General features: G+C 43.5%; 2 long non-coding RNA genes across 2 annotated transcripts in view; both read left to right on the forward strand.

Annotated features, from left to right (window-relative positions):
- Positions 1-13007, forward strand: part of LOC116788981 — a 29482-nt gene extending 16475 nt beyond the window's left edge. Inside the window, exons 2-3 of the long non-coding RNA XR_004357827.1 lie at positions 2211-2307; positions 12462-13007. This is a non-coding gene — a long non-coding RNA (uncharacterized LOC116788981). The remainder of the gene's footprint in view (positions 1-2210; positions 2308-12461) is intronic.
- A 344-nt stretch (positions 13008-13351) lies between these two features.
- Positions 13352-26022, forward strand: part of LOC116788982 — a 41555-nt gene continuing 28884 nt past the window's right edge. Inside the window, exon 1 of the long non-coding RNA XR_004357828.1 lies at positions 13352-13451. This is a non-coding gene — a long non-coding RNA (uncharacterized LOC116788982). The remainder of the gene's footprint in view (positions 13452-26022) is intronic.

Consider the following 26022-nt stretch of genomic DNA (forward strand, 5'->3'; position numbering starts at 1 on the left):
GAAAATAATTGTCTGGAAGGTAATAGTCCCCCAGAATGGACTAACAGCCTGCCAGGTTTCACGTTTCCTTGAGTCACTTTTGAATTCGTAAAACGTCCTGAAATAACTCTGATCCGGATTTGGTGCTCAAAAAAAACCCGTCGGCTCGTGGGATGAAACTTTGCACTCCAAGGTTTTACCTGAGGAGGGCTCCTGTTTGCCTTCCACCTTTGGGTACCCTGAGGGAACCAGGTGAGCCACTTCATGTTCACTGTCAGTAGAAACTCTGTGAAAACCCTAAATGAGGGTGGTGGTGCTGTAAGTGTCCAGCTGAACTGGATTGATCCAGAATAGTATTTCCCTGGCAAGGTTTAGCATTCTTAATGCAAAGTGAACCCTCCTAGCAGGGCCTCTTATACTTTAGGGTTTGTACTTTAATGAGGTAGATATTTAATCAATTTTAGGGTATACTGGTATCTGCCTTTTGCACATGTTTCAAATAACAATGAAATTTATCCACAGATGAAGTAATTGAGGCATAGCCCGATTTCAGAAGGGTGCACAGCCCTCACTGCAGTGTAATTCGAAGAGATTGAGGATCAATCAAAATGTTTTAAAATTAAGAGTTTTCTGCAGCTGGGACACTCCCAAGTTGAGCTACTTCGGTTTCAGTTTATAGCTCAACTTTTTTTTTTTTTTCTCCCCCAAGTCAAATGGTTTATTGTACCCGGGATTTTTTTTAACCGTCACATCTGAAAATGAAAAGTATCTTTAAAAAACCCGATATCCTGTAGAGATCTAAACCCACATTGAGCTGCGTGACCCAAACATACCCCGAACTTTAATGGCAACGAGTTTCAAATTGAAATCCAGGTCCGCACTTCACATGAGTTCCTATCCTTGTATGTCAGAATCTGAATGCAATATTCAGCTAAAATACCTTGGAATTTGCCTTTACTGAACTGCTCTCACACAAGAGCTCTGGCAGTTGTTTATTGCCTCTGAGCCTGATTTTAATGGTTATTTAGAAAATAGCCCTTATCCTTACGGTGGTCCATACCACACCATTTGGTTTATATCTCTCTCTGCAAACTCTGGAGTATTTGAAATTCAGACACAGATCGTGGGGCCAGAACCGTGACCAGATTTTCAGTGTTGCTTTACAAATCCTCTCACTTTTGTAATGAGTTTTCAAACTTTCTTTGCTAGGAGAGTATTATGAAATTATTCCCTGAGGTCCGATTCCTTTACCGTTTCTTGCAGTAACACCCCATTTTTGGGGGAGTTCCCCATGGAGTAGAAGCTGTTCTTTCTGGGAATAAAAAAAGCAGAATTTGGCCATCAAGATCGGATCCAAAACCCACTGAGTACAACGAAGGTCTCTCATTGCTTAGCAGGGCTTTGTATTTGTGGTTGAAGAATAGGATGATCAAGTCATCAGGAGCAAAAACTAAGACAAATTGGGTTTAACTGTGTCTCAGAATGATGTAGGTTGTTTCTGAGCTGGATTCTGAATTTCATAGTTGACAATCAACTTAGAATCTCTCTGCTAACAAAGAACCTCACCTGGCTGAATGATCAGTCTTAAATGCATTGCTCTAATATTCCTAGATGGGTTCCATGAGACAATTCCATGGAAGTCATTACAGGATCAGGTCCTGAAGGATGGATCCCATAACAGACACAAACAAACAAAACTGTATCGAAAGAATTACACTGAACAGGAAAGCAGCGTTCGGTTTTAATGACGTTTTCAGTAATTTGGAACAAAACACTTAAAATGTTTCAGTGGGTTTTTTGCAAGTCTTCACACGGTTTTCTATTAAAATTTTCTTTCCCATTTGGAATAAATGACTTGGCATCCTTCCTGTTAATTCAAAGTGCCATGAAACAGTGTTTCAGTAGGAAAACCTTAAAATAAGCTCTGTGCCGTATTTTTCAGAGTTCTGTCTGAGTGCACTGCTGAGTGGAGTCTCATTAGGTAAAGGATGCACTTTTTCAAAATTCCTTCAAGAAGAGTCTATTTTAGGATGGTCTGTGCAATTCAGAAATAAATTATATATTGCACTCTAGATCTTGATTAGCAGCAAGAATCAATATCAGGTTCTGTAATGGGACATAGCAGCTGGCAGCTGCCCTGGCACTCTGTGCTTATCACTATTTCTTCCTTTCCCTGGAGTTATTATTTATTTAGTTTTCCTCCCTCACCTGCCCCTTTTGTATCCACACAGGTTACACGGAGCATCCACACGGAGCAGGTGGGAGCCAGGCTGGCTGTGGGGGCTCAGATTCCCTCCTTTCTGACCCTGGTGCTCCTGCTCACAACAGGTTTATTTTTTTTTTTTTTTTTTTGAGCCCTTCTGTGCTGCTGGGATAGGATAAGGGATGGAATTTGGGCCACTCCTCTCCAGATACATTCACTAAACCTTCCAATTCCCAGTGTGCTGGTGGCTCTATTTTAGAAGGGCTTGCCATGAGCAAAGTTCTCTTTTAGAATATTAATTACAGGGTAAATTACAGTGGAGTTAAGTAGAGGAAAAACTCCAGGCAAACCGCAACAAACTGTTTAGCAAAGTAAATATTTGGAAAAGTGAGCTAAATTGTCCACCTTTTGTTAATGGAGTTACGTGGGGAACGTGAAAACACATTAGCAAGTCCATTCCACTTGAAAAAAGCAAAAGAGGGGAAGTTTTCCTGGTGTGAAATATCTGACAGCAGCTTCTGATCACGTACATGGGGGACACAGGGCTTGGGGATGAGGAGGGTTTTAGAACAGAGGATTCTCTGTGTTTTGTCTTTTCTATCAATAAATGAAAATAGAAGTTTGTGGTTAGAATGTGGCTTTAAGTGCATAGATAAGAGCCCGAGTAAATACCAGCACTCCTCCATTCCTGAGGGAAGTTGGTGGCCTGCCCATATAATTTGCTGATAAAGTCCCATCTGTGAAAACAAAGTCCTGCAGCACGAGTAATAAATTTCAGGCCAAGACCATGAGAGGTTATTTTTGCATGAAGGTCTTTGCTGAGCTTTATTTTAAACCAGAAAAAAAGCATTTGAAGCTGAAATCGAGATTATGCCATTGGCTTTAAGTTGGCTTTACACTTTTACAGGGCAAATGAGAAATCCTGCCCTGCTTTATTTCCCTGGTAAACAGTGTGGCAGGATAAACTGTGAGGAGAATAAAGTCATGGGGAAAACTATGCTTCACAAATGACACACGTAGAAAAACAGCAGATGTCTGATGAAGTAAAGACCCGACTTATTGCCAAGTCTTTGGAAAACAAAATTAATTTCCTTTCGTCTTTGATAATGATGATGTAATGTAGTTAATAGGAAGAGCCTGCCATGCTCATGGAGTTATTAAAGAAGAAATGTTAGACATGCAGCAGGTCAGAAATATGGGTTTACTTACCAGGGCCTTTTCCATGAGAGCATTTATAGATGTGGGGGGGAAAAGAAAGTTGATAGTGATGTTGTAGGATGTTGCTTTTTGTCTTATTTGGAGCAGAAGAAATGTGTAATGAAACAAGACTTGTGAACGTCCCCTTAATGAATTCAGAATTGCTGTTGTTCAGTGCAAAGGAGAAGATTTTTCGGTAGGCAGCTTTTTCTGTCGGGATCTTACTTCAAGGAATTAAAATACTTTTCTGGATTGAAATTAAAAAATAAATTAATTGCCATGCTTTTTCCTGGTGAGGGTTAAACCAAGTGAAGATGGTGGATGAGTGGACACGTTATTGGCTAATTTAATGGCTAGAAAATAGCTCAGCCCCAACCACTGCAACGAAATAGATTTGATTTTAACTAAAGAGTGTAGGAAACAGATGCGGTGGGTATGTATTTGCAATGTCTTTTTTTGGTCGCTAGATGTCCCTGCCTCCTGTGGGAGGAACAGCTACCTGGGAAACAACAAGGTGAAGCCAAAACCAAAGCCGGGTAGATTCCTGGAGGGTATGGAATCATAGAATCATTTAGGCTGGAAAAGCCCTCTAAGATCATCGACTCCAGCCCTTAACCCGGCAGTGCCAAGCACTAACCCACGTCCCCGAGTGTCATGTAGGAAAGTGTCCAGTTTAGGAACACTTTGTGCTCTTTGTGGGTGCTTAAATGGCAGGAGAGGTAGTGCAGGAATGTGCTTTTACCAGAGATACAGGATGGAAATGAGATTTGTTCATGGAAACTTTCGAGGAGCTGCTTACTGGGATGGCTGGAGCAGTCAGACATGGTTTGGCAAAGCCTTGGTGACTCAGTCTCCTCCCCAGCGATAAACACCACAAAGTATTCTTACTGTAACTCTGAAGGTGCTATTTAAAATTGGAGTTTAGTTGCTGAGACATGAGGATGACTACAATGCACATAATATATGTATATATGTGTGTGTCTATATCTGAGAGAGGTCCCACAGTCCTGCCATCGTGGTAACTAATGTTTGTTTTAACAATGTCCACGGTAACAATCTCGACGGTGAAGTTTTGTACCACACAGCAGATTTGATATTGTGTGACAAGGCTGGGGGTAGCCCCTAATTAACCAGAAACCTAATGTTGAAGAAGATTGGCATTTATTTCCAAAATGTCTCCCTTTGAGTACGAAATGCACAGGTTTTGATAAATCTGACTGCTGAGCTCTACCCTGGTGTGAACAGACACGACGCTGTTGCTGTGGAGTCTTGTTCTCATGCTCAGGTTGTAGAATTGGGTTTTGTCTTTCCAGTAACGACCCGTTTGCTACAGATGGAATCCAGGACTCACTCTGTGGAAGGTCAGCTCTGGGGAGAGCTGGGACAGATGCTGTTCCCTTGTCAGGAAAGCTTTGGGCTTTAAATATTTGACAGTTGAGTGCAGATCACAAATACAGAAAGCAGAGCAAAACGCTGCAGAAGTGATTGTGGTCTCCAATTAACAAGTGAAAAATAGTGCCAGAGTTGAGTGTAAAATACCAAACATAACTCTCAGGAGAAAAAGCACATGTGACTGAAACAGTTCCCTTCAGCTGAAACGTGGGCACGGGGACTGCTAAACTCTTTTATTGTGCAATTTTATTTTTTTTGCATATATGGCTAAAAGTTTATGGGCATTTAGTTTAGTGTTAGACTGCCCTGTTCCCGATCTGACTTGCCACAGGTTGTTGTAAAAATAAAATTATTTTGGGTTTTTCGAATACCTACAAAATTGTGACAGTTATTAAAACACACACAAGCTGATAGACTGCGTGTTTATTAAGCTTGGATACTTGTCCCTTTAGAGCCCACCTGCCAGTGAATATTTCACTGCAAAGGAGTCAGTTAAAGTTCAGCAAATTAATTTTGCAGGGGGTAACTTCGTGCAGAGGTGAGACCTGCTACAGTGCCATCAAAATGTTGAGAGGAGTGAATTCTATTGGTGTTGCGGACTCGAGGAGGTACCTTGCCCTGGAAAGCTGCTTTTCTGCCCATGGAATCCCCAAACTCTTTAGGAAATGAAAATTTGAAGGTTCTTTGTCATGCATCTGATGAGTCCAAACCTCTCTGTCCCCTCGCCCCCCTCACCCTCCCACAAATACTCTGTGGGTTGAAGAATTCCAAGGAATAATTTCCATTGTGCTGCATTTGTTTAGATTAGGGAGCCCATGACTGTCCAGCTGGAGCAACGGCTCTTAAAATAAAACTGATCCTTTGAAATTTACATTTAGTACCTATTTTTTCTAATTTCAACTGGGTAACTAATTTTTTTTTATTGTGCTAATGGGCTGTTATGCATATGTGGAAGCCATTTACTGCATGCCCTAGATGGAAACAGACTCATATTTCAGCTCTGAATATTTAACACTTAATAAGGTAACCACCTGCTTTTAAACTTACTCCAGCATATTTCAGTGGCCTTTACTGCTCATTGTGAACATCAGAATTATTTTTGATCTCCTGTAATGAAACAAATAACCGAACCAATTGAAGCACTGCATAAAAATAAAATAAAAAAAAAAAAACCAGTCCCTCTATTTTTCAGTAATTCAAACAACTCTGTGTCATTATGAATCTCCTAGAAAGGGTTCTGTAGCTTTAAAAGCCAAGGCTGCACATGGTGAAAGTCTGTCCTTGTCGCCATGACACAGCGAGGGCAGGTGCTGAGCTCTGCCCGTTCCCATCAGCCCTCACCAAAGCTGTCTGGAGCATTCCTGCTGAAACCTCAAAGCGGGAGAAACCCTCCCCTGCATCTGTTTCACTTTGCCCCCAGATTCTGCTGTGCCTCGTGAACCTGCGTCTGGGGAGGATGGAGCTGGCAGGGAGGCACTGCAAGTGTGGCTGGAAGCCATGCACTTACTGCTCACTTTGGAGCTGGCTGCTCCGGACTTCAAACAGCCTGAGAAACCTCATTTCCAGGGATTGGCACAGCTGAGGGACAGGATTAGTTTGGAGTGGTGGTTTGTAGGGGGGAAGTGTTACCTTAATTCAGCATTTCCTGTTCCTCTCGGTGTTTGATTTTGATGGTGACTCTACAGGACAAGAACATGATTAATACTGTATTATCAAGCTCCAAGATGCCAACCTTTTCCAGGCAGTGCCAGCAAAGCTGGGGACTGCTGAGGTGAGCTTTCCCTCTGGGAATTGCCATTCCCCAGTGCAGTCAGCTGCCAGGTTAGCACTGTTGCCTGCTTCTCTGCTTCACTTCTGGTGATTATTTGCAAGAAACCCCTACTTCTTTCCAGTTCTGAAGCGTGGCAGTGCATGGATTGTGTAAATGTGGGAAGAAGAGTTAATGGAGGAAGGGTCCCTTTGGTTTGCTGTTTGTTGGGTGAGTTGAGCTGTGCATTTTTCCTATGGAAAAGAAGGTGGAAAGGCTTGGGTACAGCAGAAAATGTCCTACTGCCTGGCAGCTCTATTTGCAGGGCAATAATACTCATTTTAAAGTCAGCTGTGACAGAATCCTTGAGAAGGGAACTCTGGAGGTGGCACTGGGCTTCTAGACTGGTTTTCTTTGTGCTATTTGGTCCCTGGAAAATAAGGGTGAGAACTTCCTCTGAGTCCAGAACTCCCTTTGTGTCCTTCCAGTGCGTAAGTGGGGCTTACAAGAGATCTGGAGAGAGACTTTGGACAAGGGCATGGAATAAGAGGACAAGAGGGAATGGCTTCCCACTGCCAGAGGACAGGGATAGATGGGATATTGGGAAGGAATTTTTGGCTGTAAGGTGATGAGGCCCTGGCACAGGTTGCCCAGAGAAGCTGTGGCTGCCCCTGGATCCCTGGAAGTGTTCCAGGCCAGATTGGATGGGGCTTGGAACAACCTGGGATAGTGGAAGGTGTCCCTGCCCATGGCAGGGAGTGGGAACGAGATGACCTTTAAGTTCTCTTCCAACCCAAACTGTTCTGGGATTCCATGAACTCAAGAGAGTATTTTATGGATAGCCAATGTGAGAGCAAGGAAACAACCTGCCCGCAGTTGCTGTGGGAAGGAAGTTGTGCTGCAGCCCTTGGTACCAGCTGGAGGTTCCTTGGTGCCGACGCTCAAAGTCCCAATGGACCACAGTGCCATAGCCAGCTGGGAAGTGAGGAAGGCATTTATCCCTGAGGCCGTCACGTGGATATAAAGCATTTCTCACAGATGTTGCTGCCGGGGAGCTCAGTATCAATAAGGAGAGAGAAACCTTCTGGAAGCGGATTCTCTTGGTAACCCCTGAGCACGTGTCCTCGCTCCGAAGGAACCGCAGCGCTCCTTGGAGCATTTCCCTCTGCCCGCAAGCCTGACCTCTGTCCTGCCGAGCCTCAGCTCCAGCCAGCTCCTGCTCTTCCACGTGCTAATCTTGGCGAGGCAGCGGGACAACTGGACGTCTGTTGTGTTATCCTGGGCTGTAAACAACAGGCACAGCCACGTGTCATCTCCGAGCTCCCCGATCCAAACAGTGGCGGGAGCACCGTCGGGAGCAGTTCTGTGGAGCGTCCGGCGTGCGAGGGGGTCAAAGGGAGCTGGGCCTGCCAAGTATCCTGAGCACTGACGAGGCTTGGACACGTGTGCTGGACAAAAGCAGAGCAATAGTGGCAGAAGGGCTCAGTGAAGCAGCCTGAGTCATTACAACCACAGGTTTTCCTTCTTTCCATGCAGATAACAGGGAATAGTGCTTTTCAAGAGAATGGTTCCCTGTTGAGGGAGCTGGTGGATGTCAGAGGAGGGACTGTCAGGATCAGTGATGATGTTAGCAGAAAAAGAGCATGCTTTTGTTCAAACTTACTCTTCACATGGGAAAGGATTTTTGTGAAGAAAACAGTGTTTGTGACACGAGAATTTCTCTCCACTTCTGGAGCGAACCAGGGCTTTTCTGAAGCAGATGAGTTATGTCAACTCTAGGGCCTTATTGAGCCTTTTTACCCTCAAAGTGGAAAAGATTGAAATCTGAGGTTTGTACAGCAGAGGTTACTAAAACAAGGAGAAAACTTGGTTCTTTTCCTGGGTTTTGGAAGAAATCTGATATGTAATATTGAGGAATTTATTTCACCTCTGTGCCTTTCTTTAACCATCTGTAAAATGGGAATGATACTGGCTATGTTATGTCAGGTGCTTTAGGATGTGTAGGACAAACGAGGCAGGAACAAACCAGATGCTGATTGTATTGGATTATCTTCCAAAACCCTGAATCTGGCAAATCCTCACTGTACATGGATCTGTCATCCTCCTTCACTCTCAGTATCAGCCCCATGCAGAATAATTTGGAGAAATTCTTCCCTGTGAGAGTGGTGAGGCCCTGGCACAGGTTGCCCGGGGAAATCCCTGGAAATGTCCAAGGCCAGGTTGGACAGGGCTTGGAGCAACCTGGGATAGTGGAAAACCTCCCTACCCATGGCACAGGGGTGGAATGAGATGTTCTCTAAGTTCCCTTCCAACCCAAAGCAGTCTGTGATTCCATGAATTTGAAATTCTGTTTCATAAGGAATATGTACTTTGTTATAACTGCCAGTGATGGGAAGGCATAAACAGCTAAACAGCTTCACCACTAAGAGCTTTTTTCTTGTAAGGGTGAACAATGTACAGATCCTGCAGCATTAGCTGCCACTTATTTTATTTTTAAACAACTCGTCCCCGTCTGTAACAGGGAACAAATTAACTTGAGCAGTGTGACAGTTTGCATATTTTCAGTCTATTCATCTTCCCAGAGGAGGCAGAGCTGGAGCTTTTAAAGCAAGAGCACACGAAGTGCAGTTCCAATCTTTAACAATCCTCCTGTGCCCCGTTTTCATGCCCAGTTATCATCTCCCTCTCTCTTTTGTGGGTCCCACAGAAAGCTCAGAGCAATCCTTGTGCTGGGCAGTGGAAGTGTGTGGGATCAGCCGGCAGTGCCTTGCTCTGCTGTGGATACAGGTGAAACTGGTGTCTGCTACATGCTTGGTGGAAGGATTCCTCCCAAAATCTACGTCCAGCAAGAGATAGACAGGATATAATCAATATCCTAGATATCCTATACACAGTTAGAGCTGACTGAGGATGTGGTGCACCCCAAGACATGCATCACACACGTTGTGCCTCACTCCTTCCTCTGCTGTGTTTTCCTCTGCATCCCGTGAACTCCATAGGAGAGAACCTTCAGTGATGTGCTCCTAACGCTCCGTGTGTGTTACACAGGCTCTTGGTGCAGGAATGCTGACACAAACAAAAAGGAGATAACTTGGAAATTCTATTGCTCCATTTATGTTATTATTGTAGTTAATGGTCTGTCAGCGTTTCCATTATAAATCCCTATTTTTCAGGGGTTTATAACTCAGCCGTAAAAATTCTCTCCAGGCTGAATTTGGCATGTGTGTTTTCAGCCTGAGAGCACATGTGTTGTGCTTTTTTTTTTTTTTTTTAACAAGTTAAAAAAAAAATTAGAACTGCATTCACAATTTTTAAGATATAGAATTGCCAAAAAAAAAAAAAAAAAGGCACCAACAAAAAATAGGTGATTGGTTACAGATGCTTTCTTTGCACTCATATAACTCAAAAATTGCTGAGTTATTTCAGCTGTAATTGTGGGTATGTGTAAGGTTAAAATGGTGGATTTAGTACTATTCCTTTCTTTATGGTGTTGGTATTTGACAAGCAAATAGAAAACAGACCCCTGTACTGTATACACTCACGTATAAGCTGACCCGGGTGTAAACTGACCTCCCAAACCTGCCCCACACCCCCCTCCTTGGGGCCACGTTGTTCCAGTGTCAGCAAGGATGGGGGTGCTGGGAGAGGATTTTAGGTTTTGGTGAGTTCCTTTGCCTTTATCCCATCACTTCCAAGGTCTGTGCCGGGCTGTGGCCGCGGAATCCACATGGACCAGGTGGTGTGGGCAATAAAGAGCTACAATAGACACGTGTTCCCCCAGGCTCTGAGGCCCAGCTTTGTCCACCTTGTTTACAGAGGGCCTGCCCTGTGTCTGGGATCACCCCGGAGAAGTTTACACGAAGAGGAGTGTAAACCACATGTTTTACTCCGAAGCATCTGAAAGGAAAAGAAACAAGGGGAAGACCAAGAGATCCTGTCTGGATTCTTTGCTGTCTGCACACACAGATTTTCCTTCTGATCTCCCCACAGTACCTCTGGCTCTTCACTTGTGTTTTGTTCACCAGGGCTGGAACAGAAAAGGGTGACCAGCATCCAGAGAAATTTTATTTTACGGCCTCCAGATCTCCTAATTCCCAAACTAATTTGCTTCCGAATAAATTGATTGCCTCAAGAACTGACTCCAAGAATAGGCTGCAATAGGGTGCACAGATTTTTGTATTTTTTTTTCCATGTAGGGTGCTTTCTGCATAACATTTTATTATGCATAAAACCAGAGCATCACATGCCTTCCCAAGAATGAACAGTTCCTTTCACACTGAGAGGAAGTGCAAGAAATTCCAGCAATGCTGTGCCATAGTGATTCCTGCCACGTCTGTACTTTGGCACCATGATATCTATAAAATTGTGTAAAATAACAATTATGGAAACATATAATCTGATTTTCTTTTTTTTTTTTTACATTTATCAGATAGATCTTCCTGTAAGTATTCGGTTCTTTGCGTTTTTGCTGTGCACACTGGATTTTCTCTGTGATGTTTTTAACGTCCTGTGATATATAACATCCCATCATATCTTAAACATTCCTTTACATCAGTATGAAAGGTCATGTACTTGGGCTGTTTTTCATTTCACGAACATCTGGGCTTATGAGATTAACAGAACAGTACAGCATTGCCTTCTTTTTGGTCTCTTTTATTAATAACTTGTGAATAACACTTGTCTTCTACCATGTGGATTATACTTCTGTTGGGGTAATTTCCTCACTGTACTAATGGCTGCTGGTTAACCCCTTGCTCACAACTGCTGCTGTTACCAGCTCAAATGGATTTTTTATGTTCAGATGTATAATCCTGTATGTTTCCATGCGGTAGGAACAGGTAATTTCCCTAAAAAACGGGAATCTAGCACCATTTTCACGCTGTAAGATGTCCCACCTGGGCTCCAGTTGTCGCTCTGGAGAAGGCCTGGGGCTCCTGAAGGTCCTCTGGTGTATCTTCCAGATATCCCTGAGGCTTCAGTGTCACTGTGTGCCTGGGATTATGTTATATTTTTATGTTTGTGATGAGCACAGTCAGGAATTGGGGTCCTCCTATAGTGCAATGGGAGGGTCACATTATTTAATGGTGATGGACGAGGGCCTGGAGTGCCAGGACAAGGGGGAATGGCTTCCCACTGCCAGAGGGCAGGGATAGATGGGATATTGGGAAGGAATACTTCCCTGTGAGGGTGATGAGGCCCTGGCACAGGTTGCCCAGAGAAGCTGTGGCTGCCCCATCCCTGGGAGTGTTCCAGGCCAGGTTGGACGGGGCTTGGAGCAACCTGGGCTAGTGGAAGGTGTCCCTGCCCATGGCAGAGGATTGGAAATGGATGATCTTTAAGGTCCCTTCCAATCCAAACCATTCCATGATCCTGTGATTTCTGGTTTGCAAAACAGGAATGATAGTAATTGTGACAGTAAAGGCTTTACCTGATTGTGAGGTGGTTTCGTGTTGTGCAGAGACCACACAGCCAGTCATAAGTGACATGAGAGGTGATCTGAAATCACCTAAAAGGCCAAAAAAGTGTTTTCTATGCATAGATCATAGAAACACAATATGGTTTGTGTTGAAAGGGACCTTAAAGATCCCTTTGTTAATTAAATCTTTTACTGGAGTTTAACTGTCAGAACTGTGGAGGAATTGGTTCTGCACCTGCAAACAGGAAAACACTGAACAGAGAACTACAGACCTGGAGATTAAAGTCTCCATAGTTTGTCACCAGTCATTTAATCCCTCATTTCTTCTCCTTTGTCTGTGTGTTTATTGTGTGTTTTGTGTTCGGGGTTGTATCTCCCGTAGCAATTCCATGGGGTTTGGCCACAAGATGGCATCTGATTTCATGATCTTCTTTTAAAATATCACTTTTTTCTTTTTTTTTCTGTCTTGATGGAGTAATGCCCAGTTTTCCTGAAGCAAATTATAACCTACTTTCCTCCTCCCTTAGGGAATGCCTTCGGGAGCGAATGCAGTAGGATTTTCCACGGCATTCTTGGTTGCTGATAGTTGGAACCACCAGCAGAGATGATGGGTGACAGTTGCTGTGGATCCTCTGCCCTGTAACCCCACTCCTCCACCCTTCCAGGGTGTAACTGCTGCCTCTGTTATGATTGTTGCCTGGCAAATGAGAACTGACACAAAAACTTCAGCTCATTTCATCTGTGAAGTGATTCAAAGTCCCTTGAAGCTGTTTAACAAACTCTAACTGGCATAGAATAAACTTTGCCTGGGTCCCTGCTTGCAGAAAAATATCCTACAATTTCTTATTTCTCACTAACCTGCCTAAATTTAGGGGTGATGTGTTTCCTTCTTATTTCTGCTCCAGAGCATCTCCCATGTTCCTGCATTTGGGGAATGAGGAACAATCAGATTTGAAGGACAAACAGCCTCATCTGAATAGACAGGGAATTCTGCCTCTACAATTACAGGAGAAATGGGTAACTGAGATTCATCACGGGATCAGACCTACAGCAAACTGCAACAGTTGGTCCTTGGAAGCTTATGGAACATGAATTGGAGTAAGTAGGATCTTGATTTGCAAAGGGAGAACTCAAATATTCAAAAATTATTCAAGTGGGTAACAGTGTGAAAACCAATGATTCAGTGCAGCTAATCAGTATTTAGATAACATGTTGTTTGGAAACTACTGGATGATGTGAAATAGGGCAATTGACCTTTTTCTAAGTAACTTTAGCAAATAACAAAATTGTGGATTGCTCCAGAATATTTTATCACAGCTGACCCTGCAACAGCTTAAGAAGGCAAAAAGTGAAAATGGAGTTGAATAAGAGGTAAGAGAGATTTTCATACAGTTCTTGGTGGCTTTTACACGTGGTTGTTTGGTCCAGCCCTGGCTGAGAAACTCCACGTCCCTTTGCTTGCTGGAATTGATTGTTCCAGTTCAGCTGGAGAGAAAAGCCTCAGCAGTGCTGCAGAGGTGAGTGTGCTCTGCATCCCACTGGGAAGGACTGTGGGAACTCTTCACAGATTAGAGGCCACAGGGTAGGAACCCTCTGTGAGCCAGGATGGGAGAGCACCCGGGATTTCAGATGTGGGTGGAACCACACAGGGAGTGTGGGACTGTAGATATCAAATGGTTTGGCCTTGTTGTTACTGCTGAACCGATGGAGCAAGAAAAATGGGAGATTTAATCTCTGCAGTCTGGTAACCCTGTATGAAATGCAGAAGAAAAGGTAGAGGAATCATCAAATTGTTAAGGTTGGAAAAGACCTCTAAGATTATCAAGTCCAGCAATCAACCCAGCACCACCACCATGTTCAACAATAAACCATGTCCTCAAAATGCTCACAGAAGAGAGACAAACTGATAAAGGATGAAACAGTGAAAAGGATTTTTAAACAAGAATTTTGGCAAATTGTGGTCTCTCTATTGGTGTATCTCATTACTGGAGTTTCTGGTTAAAGTTTTTCTGTGTTTGGGCAGGGGTAAAGGCTCTTTGCCCTGTGGGTTCCTGCTGTCTGATGGGGGCTGAGCTTGTCCCAGAGGGTTTTCTCTGTGTGGGACACACTGCTACACTCTCTGTCCTGTAACAGAGAAAAAGTACCTGCTTTTAAAAAATTCAATTTCTTTAGTTTCTCTGAAGCCTCTTACTCTCAGTCTGGTCACTTAGGGCTAAAATGAGCAAGTGGGGATGTGTGTGGAGAGGACAGACAGGCAGTGTATGATCAGAGAGCTCAGTTAAACCCTCTGTTTTTCAAAAGACATTTTAATACAAGCTCTGTTAACTTTATCAAATGTCTCTTTCTGTAGATACTTACCCTGGCATCTCAGAGACTTATGTTTATTCCTATAACATTCCAGAGAAGCAAGGAAGGGATGCTGTCTTATTTTTCACTGGAACAAGTGTAATACAGAAAATTTTTAACCTAGATGACAAACCTATTGAATTGTATAATTCTGAGTAATAACTTAAGGCTCTGTAAAGACAGTCCCTGAAGGATTGGATCCAAACATTTTGCCCAAGGTGAAGTTGAAACTGTGTAGCAGAGTGGTGAGGCTTGACTTCCCTATATGTGGATCTCTCTTGATGGAGGCAGATCCTGCACTGCACAGCAGGTGAGGTGTGGAAGGAGGTTTGTGCCAACCTGCTCCAGCTGCTCACCTGCCCCCTGGGACAGTCACCCCAGCTGTCCCAGCAAGCTGCTCATGTGAGTCCTGTGTCAGGCTCAGGGACGAGGCTAATTTAAAGGACATAAATAGCAGACCTTCACTAATTCTTCCTGATATACATTGCTTCCATGAGCAATTTTCCTAGGAAGCTGACAGGGCTGAAGGCTGTCCCATTTTCCACAGGTATTGCTGGATCCAGGAGAGGATGTTTGCAGAGTAAGTAACTTTGCACATTTCCACTCTGCCTGAGCCTCCCTTCAGCTCCCTGTGGTTGAAGAGTCAGGAGAAAGCTGCTGTTGGCACAATTTGCTCTTGTGCTGAGATTTGGCCTGAGGAGCTCAGGGGTGTGTCTTGGTGAGTCGTGCTTCAGGTAATTATTTGCCTCTTGGTGCACTGGGTGGTACCAAAGCTCTGTGTGAATGTTGAAGAGTGGATTTTCAACCAGCTTTCAGCCAGCCTAGAGGATATTCCAGCTAAGGATTTATTTTTGTAAAGAGCTGACTCTCTTACCGAGAGGGGCTGTCTTTGTTTGGTATGGAGAAGTTTCAAGCTCTTCCACTCCAGGTCTTAAGGAAAGAGATGACTGCAACACTGAGGAGCTAAGGACAGCTATCCACTCACACCTCCATTTTCAGCTTTCCACATCTGGTTAAGTGCATTATGGCATTTTTGCTTTTACATATGAATCATTAGCTCTTGGCTGTGGCTGGTAGGAAAAAGAGACAGCAATTTTCATGTGCCTGTCCATATTCTTATATGGAAAGGGGATAAATATTTTTCTAAAATACACTACGTGAGTGCTTCTGTTGCATCTCTCATCTAAGTATCCCCAAGTTGTCTGCAAATTGTAATCAAGTATGATGAGACAATTAAAACAATAAGGGGAAATATGAGATCAACTTCCATTTCTTTTATGAGTCCAGGGACAAGCACATATTTCTTTCCTGCTGAGCAATGAGAAGTTCCTGTTTCATTCGGATGCACTTGAAATGTGAAGTGGGACTACAGTTTATCCTTACTTTTGTTTTTCTGCTAATGTGTTCAAAATGGGGTTAATTTGGCAAATGTGCTTTCTTCAGCAGGACTCAGTCTTCGTCTAAACAGCCCTTCCAGTGTAAGCAGGACAGTAAGTGGAAAAGGAGGTTATTCCTCTATTAATCTTCCGCATGGCTCAGTAAAGTTCTGGCAGCCTCTTGTGTGACTTTCCTGTGTCAAATGGGAAAAACTTTTATACTTTCTAGTTCTCACTTCTGTACTTCAGTCCCAACCCCAAATTTCCTTCTCTGTCAGCTGCTGCCTCTGTTCCCTTTGAAGTTCCACCGTGTGACCCAGAGAGACTTGAGCTGTGTTTTTGTGCTTTGTTGTCTCACCTGCTCCTGTTCTGACAGCTCGGGATGGGTGAGTGAGGCAGACAAGCAGCTTTCTGGAAAGGCTCAGGCTGGGGAAACCTGTGTTCAGGGACTGCTGAACTCCTTGGCAAGGCCACATTTCCCCAGGGTCTGAGTGACTTCCAGGCGCACTGAAGGTACTCTGAGAACATTACACTGACCCTGGTTGGCTGCCCAACAGGCTTGTTGTGACAGTGACACTTTCTGCCTCCAGTGTGCTTCATGCCATCTCTCCTACATCCACAAAACCACCCCAGATGAGCTGCTGCAGAAACCTGTAGCTTTTTTTTCCCTGTAGGTTTTGTGAAGACAGAGCAAGTCTTGCTCCTCGTGTAAGGAAAAAAGTCTTTTTGGGTGTCGGAGAGGCGTTTAAATATGGGACAACACTGTGCCTCAGTAGTGTTAGTTATGAGTCTGCTCAAGGGATGGGAATACTGGCTGGTTGGCTCTTTTTCTAGAAGGAGCATTTTCCACTGAGCCTGTGATTCCATAGCAGTCTAAGCCAAAATAAATTGGTGTGCTGTGGTCTGGTGCTGCCCCTCACCTCTCCTTGCACATTCCCATCCCATCTCCTCCCCTCTCCGTTCTGTGGACGAGTCAGGGCTGCTCCCTCTGTGCAGGGGGGTTTGCACTGTGGCAGGAGGGAAGGGCAGAGGTGCTGTGCTTCTGTAACACCCAACAGCTAAGTCACCACCTGGCCAAAAATTCTGGGAACTTGTGGCCTGCCTTAATCAAACCCACATGTCCAAACAGGAAGCCACTCAGTGCTGTTCTGCATTTCCATGAGTAGCCTGGGATGGAGAGTGGGGAAGACACTGTTGAGTATTTTTCCCAGTACTACCACTAATTTGTGCTCTTTCTGACCTTTGGCAAAACAATTTAATTTGCAGATGTCCAAACTGTACAATGGGGCTATCAATACCTTCCATCCCATAGGAAACTTGCTCGGTGACACTGTGTGAGTCAAGACATTTGAGATCCCTGGGCAGAAAGTGCTTCTGAATTGCTACAATTATGATTTTATTAGTTATTTGCATGTTTGTAAACATGAGCCAAGAAGTCTGAGAAGATACCATAAATCTAGGACTCTGGAAAAATGTCCAAAGGAATATTTAATTCCGTTCACTCTGAAGTTTGTAAATATTAGAGTCCGTGTTAGGAAAAAAATATTTGTATGCATTCTGTCACTTTTCAGATATAACTAGTGCAATTCAAAAATATTGAAATCAAACCAAAAGATTGCTTATAATTATTTCCACCTTGATTTTTTTCTTGAGGGGAAATAAAGGATGTCACAAGGAACCCAGAGCATTACCCTGTCTGGGCTGTGCTGCACAGGACTAGTTCAAAACTGAGTTGTAGAATCATGGAATGGTTAGGGTTGGAAGGGACCTTGAAGATCATCTCATTCCAACCCAAGATCCACAAGATTCAGTATAGAAGAATAAAGTGAGAGGAGCCCAGCCAAACATCTCTGCTTGTCCCAGCTGTTGGAGTTTATCAGGATGAAAAACTCCACACTGGGCTTTGTGACCCTCATGAGAAAAGCAGAACAGGTTCCCAGTAATGGAAACACTCAGAAAAATTGTTTTCTTTCCCATTTCAATGTTTCTGCTCTTGCACATGTGCAGTCAGGGCGTTTCCATGGGCAGCACTGCTGGAAGCCTCTTTCCTCCTCCACATCTGGGGTGACAGTCGGGAGTGAACGCGGGAGACCAGGCTGACAAAGAGCTGAGTATTATCCCGAGGATAAATGAGTTAACCCATCACTGCAAACACTGTGCTGGCGGATTTTAGTGCAATTAGCTCCACAAATACCAAGACATGCAGTCTGCAACCAGACTAAAAGGTCTCCTAAACAATTAGGGGACCACGGCCCCATGGACCCCTGTCATGCACATTAATGTCACTGGCCTTAGCAAAGGAGATGTGTGTGCTTTGATGCCAGGGGAATCCAGGGTTTGACGGCCCCATAAACTTCGTCCCATTTTTGGTCCCACGACTCAGTGGCATTTTATTTACTGCACCTAATAACATTTAGTCAATAAACACGTACAGGTTGGAGAGAAGGTCTAGTGTGAGCTTAATTACCTCAACTCTCTGCCTTCTCTTTTGTTATGTACATCATGGATACTTGACAGCATTAACATTCCTGGAATTGTATCTGCCATCCTTTGTAAAAGGATTGAATACTACGCATTAGTTCGGGCTCGTGGGGCATTTGTGTCTCCAACAACAGCTTAATTATGGACATTGTTTACTAATCAGTATTAAATTGACAGACTATGAGGGCTAATCTGGAGATTAACACAATAGCTTGTTTTCATTTTGTTCTTCTAGCAGTTTATTGAATGCAAGATTTAAAACAAGACCCTTTTGTGAGCTTTACCTTCCCCATCACAGCTGTGTGAGTGGAATGGTCTGTGCATTTCTGTAAGGTAGGGTTTGGGCACAAACATTTTGCTCAAGATAGAAGAACTACCATAAAAAATCCACGTTGTTCCGTTGTAAAAGCAACACAGGGTGTCCTTTCTGTAGGATCAGCAGTTCACAAATCTTTAGGCACATTTAAGCCTCCTGTTTGTTCTGTCTCACAAACTACACAGAGTATCATCACTCAAACAAATACCAGCAGACCCCAGGCCCTAAGGAGTAATTTGTGGAGTGAGAAGATGTGATGTCACTGCGTGCAAAGTCATTCAGTGAAAGCTGTGGGCACTCCTGGGCCGTCTGTTTTGCCCATACAAATTATTGAATTCCCTGATAGTTCTGATTTCCCTGTGAACAGTTCCCGTTGTCGGCCACAAAAGCTGAATGTCTGTTCTGCACGGACAGGTGCCTGTTTGACTGTGAGAAATAACAGGGTTCATTTAGGGAAGGACACACATATGAGAGAGTCTTACCCATGTTGTGTCTATGTGTCCTTCCTGTCTGATGGTAGCACTGGAGATTTACAGCAGTGGCACTGATCTGACGTGTCCAGTTCCCAAAATATTCACATCCACATCCCACTCTGATTTTTCAGACTGCTGAAAACACCTCGGGTTTTGTAGCCTGGGAAACTTTGCATTCTGCTGGATTACTTGGCTGATTAAGTATAAATGAATGAAAACTCACTTAGTAATAATGAGATAATCTCTTTCTAGTCTCTTACTTTCTCCAAGAGTGATGTAGCATGGGAAGAAGTGATTCTTCAAGAGATGCAGAGTGGGAGAAAGTGATGCTACACTGAACTTCACAGCACCAGTGACATGGGGAGAGTGGATAAAACAAGCAGAAACAAGTAGAAAGGGCTGTTCCCACCCTCTGTCCCACACATGACACTTCTCCTGTGCAGGGTTTGAGGACAGCGTGGCACTCCAAGCTCTGTTATGGAGCAGCAGTCTGGCAAGAAAAGAAGACAAATCTGACCAAAAAAAATCTGACAAATATTTCTGAAGTGCCCAGCAGAGTGTCTCCAAAGTCAGCTCTCTTCTTGTCCATGCACTCCTCATGCTGGAAGCAATTAGTATAAAAGCCCTAATCTTTTTTTGCATCCGAGCCACGCGGTATAATCCAGCCTTTCAGGAGGATAAGTCAGTATTTCTGAGCTCACTTGGATTTAATGTAAACAATAAAGGACTAATTCAATGAAATGGCTTTGACCCATCAAAATCTACTTTCGGGAGCTGTTCTGCAGGCTGGGAGCCCACATGGTGTGTTGTGCATGCAGGAATCTTCAATCCTGCCTCCTTGGAGAATGGCTGAGAGTGCACATGGCCTGGCCCTAAGGAGAGCCACTTGTTAGGGATTTTGCACCTTGCTTTGTGGGGTCATTCTTCATTCTTAGAGAACTTGCTTGTCAAATACAATATGACAACATTTCTGATTTATTCACAGGTCTTAGAAAAAACAAAGGAAGAAAAGGAAAAGAAGAACAGACAAGTAGCTGGGACAAAAAAGTAACTTTTTTTTTTTTTAATTTTTAAAATTCTCTTGTGTTTAAGCTTCTTCAGAGGAGTGTAATTTTCAGGACACTTTGAATATTTCTACTGATCTGTCTCCTAAAAAAAAAAAATCCGAAGAATGGTGTTAAAAATTAAGGCATCCAAACGAATTTGTTGCCTTCTGAAAATGGATGCTGGAGGGTTCCAAACATTTCAGCTCACGGACTCTGAAAGGTCTCCCAGAAGAGGTGTGGACTCTTGCACAGTGAGTTTAAGACCATGGCAAATAGGGTCTTATATTGTTGTGCTCCTCAGTCCTTACAAATTGTCTGTTATTCACAGGTTCAAAGTGATGTAAATGATTGGTTATTGTAGCACAGGCAAGTTTTATTCACATTTTACTTTTGCTCCTTTCTGCTTAGCTCAAGGGGTTGGCAGGTTCCCTGCCCATGGCAGGGGTTGGAATTAGGTGACCTTTAAAGTCCCTCTCAACCCAAACCATTCTGGAATTCTCTGATTCCACAGTTGTTCTTCTACACAGGGAGCAGCAGAGTTTTACAAACGAATTCATGTTGGCTTCATACCTGTGAATGCACATCCACAGACCAAGTATTTTAACTATTGTGCAGAAAGATTAACAACCTGCTCTCTTGATCCACTTTTTTTGCCGTTGCTTGTATTCAAGTCCTTTTTTTAAGCAACAGTCCGGAAAGGGTGGGCACTCAATGTTTTCATGGGACTCTTGGGAAGCTGATAAAGTTTGCTGGTTAATCCAATAAAGCTGAGTCTGTTGCATCAGACCACATCAGTCAGATCAGTTTACACTCTGGCTTTTAAAGCAGGTCTTTGTTTATTTTATCAAAGGAGTACCTGCTACCTGTACATGGGCTCTGCAGGCAGGAGGGACCACCCCACTGATCATCTCTTTCCAACCCCTGTTTCCATAGGCCATACAGTGTTTTCTGGAAGCTGCATTAAAGTGTTAAATTAGAACAGTATCTTAAAGTCTTGCTTAAAGACTCAGAAGAAGAAAGTCAGCCAAAGTCTGTACTAAGATATTCCAATATTTAATAATGCTTATTACAAAGAAATGGCTTTTGTTTTAGAGTTGAATTCACCTGTCTCCACTCCATGCAGCCACAGAATTTTGCTATACTTCTGTTAGATCAGGAAGTTCCTGGTTCTCAGGTCACATCTCCACGTGTTAAGCTCAACAGACTGAGCTCCTTAAGCCTTATGCTATATAAGCTTTCCTTTTCAATATCTGAATTTTTTTTGTAACCCTTCTTTGAATACTTGGAATATCCAAACCTCCTTCAAAGCATGGGCATAAAGCAGCTGCTCTAACAGATGTCTCGTCTGTGTGCAGAGACAGTGTTGCATCTCTGTTCACAGACATCTTTTATCAAATGAGCTACTTTTTGCCACAGCATCTGAGGGATTTGTGTGTGTCCATCACCTCTTGAATCCTCACTGCTTTCCAAGTCACTCTCCCATCCTGCTGGCAAAACCTACCTGTTATGTTTCAGTATATGTTAAAATGGCCAAATCACCCATCCATGGTAATAAAGTTTTGCTCTCTATCCATTACAGACTGAGACTTGAAAACAGGTTTTCTCCCACCTGGATGCACGTTACTGCTCACTTACACGTCTGGAAGCATTCAGGCTTTGTGTTCCTGTACAATCTCTGGCAACCTAACAGGTCAGTGTCCACAAAAAACCCCAAATACCCTCTGTTTTCTCCTTTCTTTACAGAAGGAGATGTAAACACTGCTTTCAACATTCAGTTTAATTGACTTATCCCCAGGTTTCAACTGTATAATCGTTCCTTGTTCAGGGAGAGAAGGAAAGAAAAGGAGGTTTCTTACACTTCTTTTTTACTACTTCTCCTGCTATTACAACAGAGAGGTTTTTAAGCTTAGTCTCCCTCAAACCACACCTTAAAGGGCCTTTAGACATTGTCTTCTAGGTCTCTTTGTGCCAGTTTAGGATATTATTTTATCCTCAGCTATTCTTCAGTAACAGAATGTGAAAATTCCTTCTTCCCAGCTCGTCAAAAATCAGAGTGTGATTAAATCAGAGCATGTGTCCAAACAGTTTTAGTCTCTCTAAACCAGAGCTGCAGTGAGACAGCCTGGAGAAGGTAAAACCATTGACTTAACCCTAACTTCTTGTTATGGTTAAGTTGCAATCACATGAGGTTCCTTTTGTAATTTAGGCAGAAATCTCTAGACTAATCCACGCCACCTAAAATTCTGGTTTTCCTCCTCCCCTTTTAGGAAATCTGAGGATAAAGTTGTATGACACAGTTGAGCTGACTTAAAATTGTGCCCTTCTGTTGAAGGAGGTAGTTCTGCTCCTCCCCACTATAGTTTCATGTTTATCCCATTTTCAACCTCCCTTTACACAGTTTGGTGAGAGATTCTCAGCCCATCTTCCCAGAGGCTGTTAACCCTCTGTGTGAGACTAAAAACCGTGTTCTTTGTAAAAATTGTTCCAGTGCTCAACAGAACCAGATTTTCCCTCCTTCACTGCTTACTTAATGTGCTAAACTTCCCCTTACTGTTCTTTGCCTTGCTTGGAAAGTTTTTTGAGAAGTTAATTCAAAAGCCCTTTTCTGCAGTCTGTCAGGAGCTCTGGGATGGTGCCTGGTGTAATGTCATGGATGTCAGTGTGGATTGTACTCAAACAAGTACAGCTGGACTTGATGAGGTCTTAGAGGTCTTTTCCAACCCTAATGATTCTGTGAGTCCTTCCTGAACTTTGGAACCTTCCATGTTCATTGTAACAATATGTTGCCTTTACTCCTGGAAAACTACTGTTTTTCCTCCTGTCTGTCTTTTCTCTCTTGCAGATCATCTTAATCCCTTTCCTTCACAGGGTTCTCAGCCAGGACTATCTATAGCCTTTGGCAAGTCGAGGGTTGTGTCTTTGACCCCTGAAGTTCCTCCAGCTTATTCTTGCAAGGCAATCTCTTCATATGTCTACAATGTCAGGTGCAATTAAATACAGCCAGTGATAAAGATTTGGGGCTTCCTCCTTGCTGTGACATGTTTTCAGTCATCTTTTGTTTCCTTGTCTCTGCTTTTTATGTGATTCCCCTGGGACAGTGTGTGGGAGTCCCTGTGGAGTGATTTGAACCTACCTATTGAGGAAAGATGTTTCTCTCAGGGACAAACCTTCTCCTCCACCTGAACTAAAATCTTGTGCTCCATAAAGGCAAAAATACATCTCCTTTGAGGGAGGGACAGAGATCTGGCACATCCAGTGTAGTGGTGTAAGCTGACGACCCTCGGTCCATCTGTGTTCCTGATGGGAAACTGCACTGCAAAGCAAAGCCTCCAAGCTCAGCTCTGGGAACATTCTCATAAATTCCACTGCCAGTCACTTGCTTTTCACAGCTTATGTTCCCTCAGTACCACCCCCTTGCAAAGAGTTACAAACAAGCTTAGGAACTCACAGTCAGAACTTACAGCACATCCCTGTACCTCTTGAGTAGCAAACTACTCAAGAGTCCTAAAAGCAATTACACAAACCCCAGAAGACCCTGAGGGCAGGCTTTACACAGCCTCCAAATGTGATGCCAATGGCAGGGGCATCACAGAACTGCCAGGTCACACCAGGGCTCCTTAGTTGTCACTGTTTGGTTGTATCACTCTCTGTTCACCATTAGGAGTCAGGGGTTGATCCCTTGGTTTCTGGTGGACAGGCCCGTATCCCTTTGCTTCCTGCTTGTCTCAAAGCTCTGTTTGTGCCCAGAAGGAGCCAAACCCATTTAAATTACTGCCAGTCACAGAGATGCAAATATCCATCAGGCTTTTTATTGGACTTTCCTTTCCATAGCTCCACCTTGTGCTTCAGCAAAGGAAGCATTCAGAGAGGAAAGGAACTGCCCTGCGTTAATTAGAGATCCTGCTTTTCCCAGTGACAGACTATCACTAATTACAACTCATCAGTGACCCCCCACTTGCCTCTGATGCTGCTGCTTGGTGAGCTAATGAGGGGCAGAGGAGGAGCTGGAGCAAGAGGTTGTCCCGAGTGGTTGGAAGTGATGTAGGGAGTGTTTAATTCACTCTAAAAATGGAGTTTGCACTGTAAGATTGGGCTTTACAACAGCAATGCTGACACGTTCTTGTGACTTTTTGAAATGCTGCTAATGCTGTATTTAACTAATAAACATTGCAGCACGTGCTTGCCTTTGCTTCTGAGGGGAAGGAGGTCTGTTCCCATTCCTTGTTTGTGTGCAGATGACCTGCTCCACCTCATTAGCTCTGCAGTGCTGGTTGGTGTGCTGGGAAGGATGATCCTGAAAGATCCACCCATCTGAAAGGGATGAGGAGCGGCAGCCCGGACAAAGCTGCCATCCCTGCTTCCCACGTGGGAACTGATTCCATGAGGCTGGAGGAACAGGGGTGCAAAGGAGCAACAAAACTCCCTAGTAGGCATTCAGTGAAATGGATAAGAATGTTCCAGCTCTGATTTTTTAAATCACATGCATGCATTTAATATTAAACCACATTCTGTAATCAACAGGTCAGGTCCTGATTTGGGTTAAATGGTCCTCAGCTGGGGTGCTGACCTTCCTGTCCCTGGGACATTGGAAAGTGCCAGCTGCTGAGTTATTTTAGATGTTTTCTCAAGGACACAATGCACAGCTAGATCCTGTGATCAACCCCTGAAGGAAGAGAAGTGCTGTCCCCTTGAGTTGTGTAGAATTATAGATTTAAAGGACTTTTGATCTTTAAAAAAACTCTTCTGTAGCTGGATGAAAAAAATCCCTCTTTCCTGAAAGCTAATAGAAATAGCAAACTAACCAGTCAACTAAAATAATACAATAACATTTTTCAGAACTGTCTGATTCACCTCAGCTCTCAAAACCTGATATTTAAATAACATGTTATGACAATTCAAAACACTTCAGTGAATTTTACCAGATATTGTGGTTTAAACATATATCTCTTTTGACATCAGTGAGATTTCACTCTGTACTCAAAGGCACTACAATATTTTGCTGAACAGGGGTGTTATAAAATTTGTCCTTACATTAAAATTATTCTTCCAAACCTAAATTAGTTAAATGTCAGTATTTGTTATGATTCAGTATGTTAGGAGGCATCAGTTAGACTTGATGTGGGGTCACTCAGTACCGTTAGAAAGGAGAATCACACATTTAGGAGGGACCCAGAGAACCAAGTTTCAGGGTGAAATGATCTTCTCTTGTGTGTAAAGCAGTTGTTGAAGTCTCAGGAAGAGGGATTTGTACTGGGAATGCCGTTGGCATAGTGATAACCATCAAACTGAATGGAGTCTTGGAAAGAACAACACTTGATAACAGCTGTGTTTGCATTAAACATTTTTAGAGTTCGGTTCAGAGCAGCTCTGCACCATATATGTAGAATTTTTATGCAGAATTTGCATACAGAAAGCATGGAATGCTCTTTACTGGGGAAATTATTTGCTTCTGCTATTTATTACACTCCCCCCCATCCCCTGGGCACACGTGGCTGCAAGGATTCGAGTTAGTAGAGAAAACAGGTGTGCCTGGTCAGAAGAGCAAAAAAGCAAATATTCAAGGGAAAAGCAGGATTTTTGTTTGGAGTGAGATGTATAAAGCAGCCCTCCCTCTGGGTCCAGCTAAACTGACCTTCTGGCAAGAATGAATCAAGGCACAGATACCACGGCCCAGATTTACCTCATCTAATGCAGATGCTTTAATTCTGTCCTTATTAGGCGAAGGATTTAAGAACAATCTTAAGTCAGGAATATTGTTGTACTAGACTTAGTCTCTGTTCCAAGGAAGAGGGGTTCCTCTGCGTGGTTCTTCAGGTCATCAGTGCACTGAGCCATCTTCTCTCTCTTCAGAGAGACCAGAGGGAACTTGTGTGGTAAAACTGAACCAGTCCAACAGCTCGTGACAGGGACATTCTCACTCCTCTTCCTCGCCCTTCTTCCCAATGATGTGGATCACTTTCCTCTGGTGCAGCGCCTCTCCTGCTTGCCTGACTGCACAGTAAAAGCTGAATCAACTCATAAATCTGGAAGAAAAGTATACTTTCTATTTG

This window comes from Chiroxiphia lanceolata, chromosome 6 (genome assembly GCF_009829145.1).
Source record: "Chiroxiphia lanceolata isolate bChiLan1 chromosome 6, bChiLan1.pri, whole genome shotgun sequence".
NCBI classification, from domain to species: domain Eukaryota; kingdom Metazoa; phylum Chordata; class Aves; order Passeriformes; family Pipridae; genus Chiroxiphia; species Chiroxiphia lanceolata.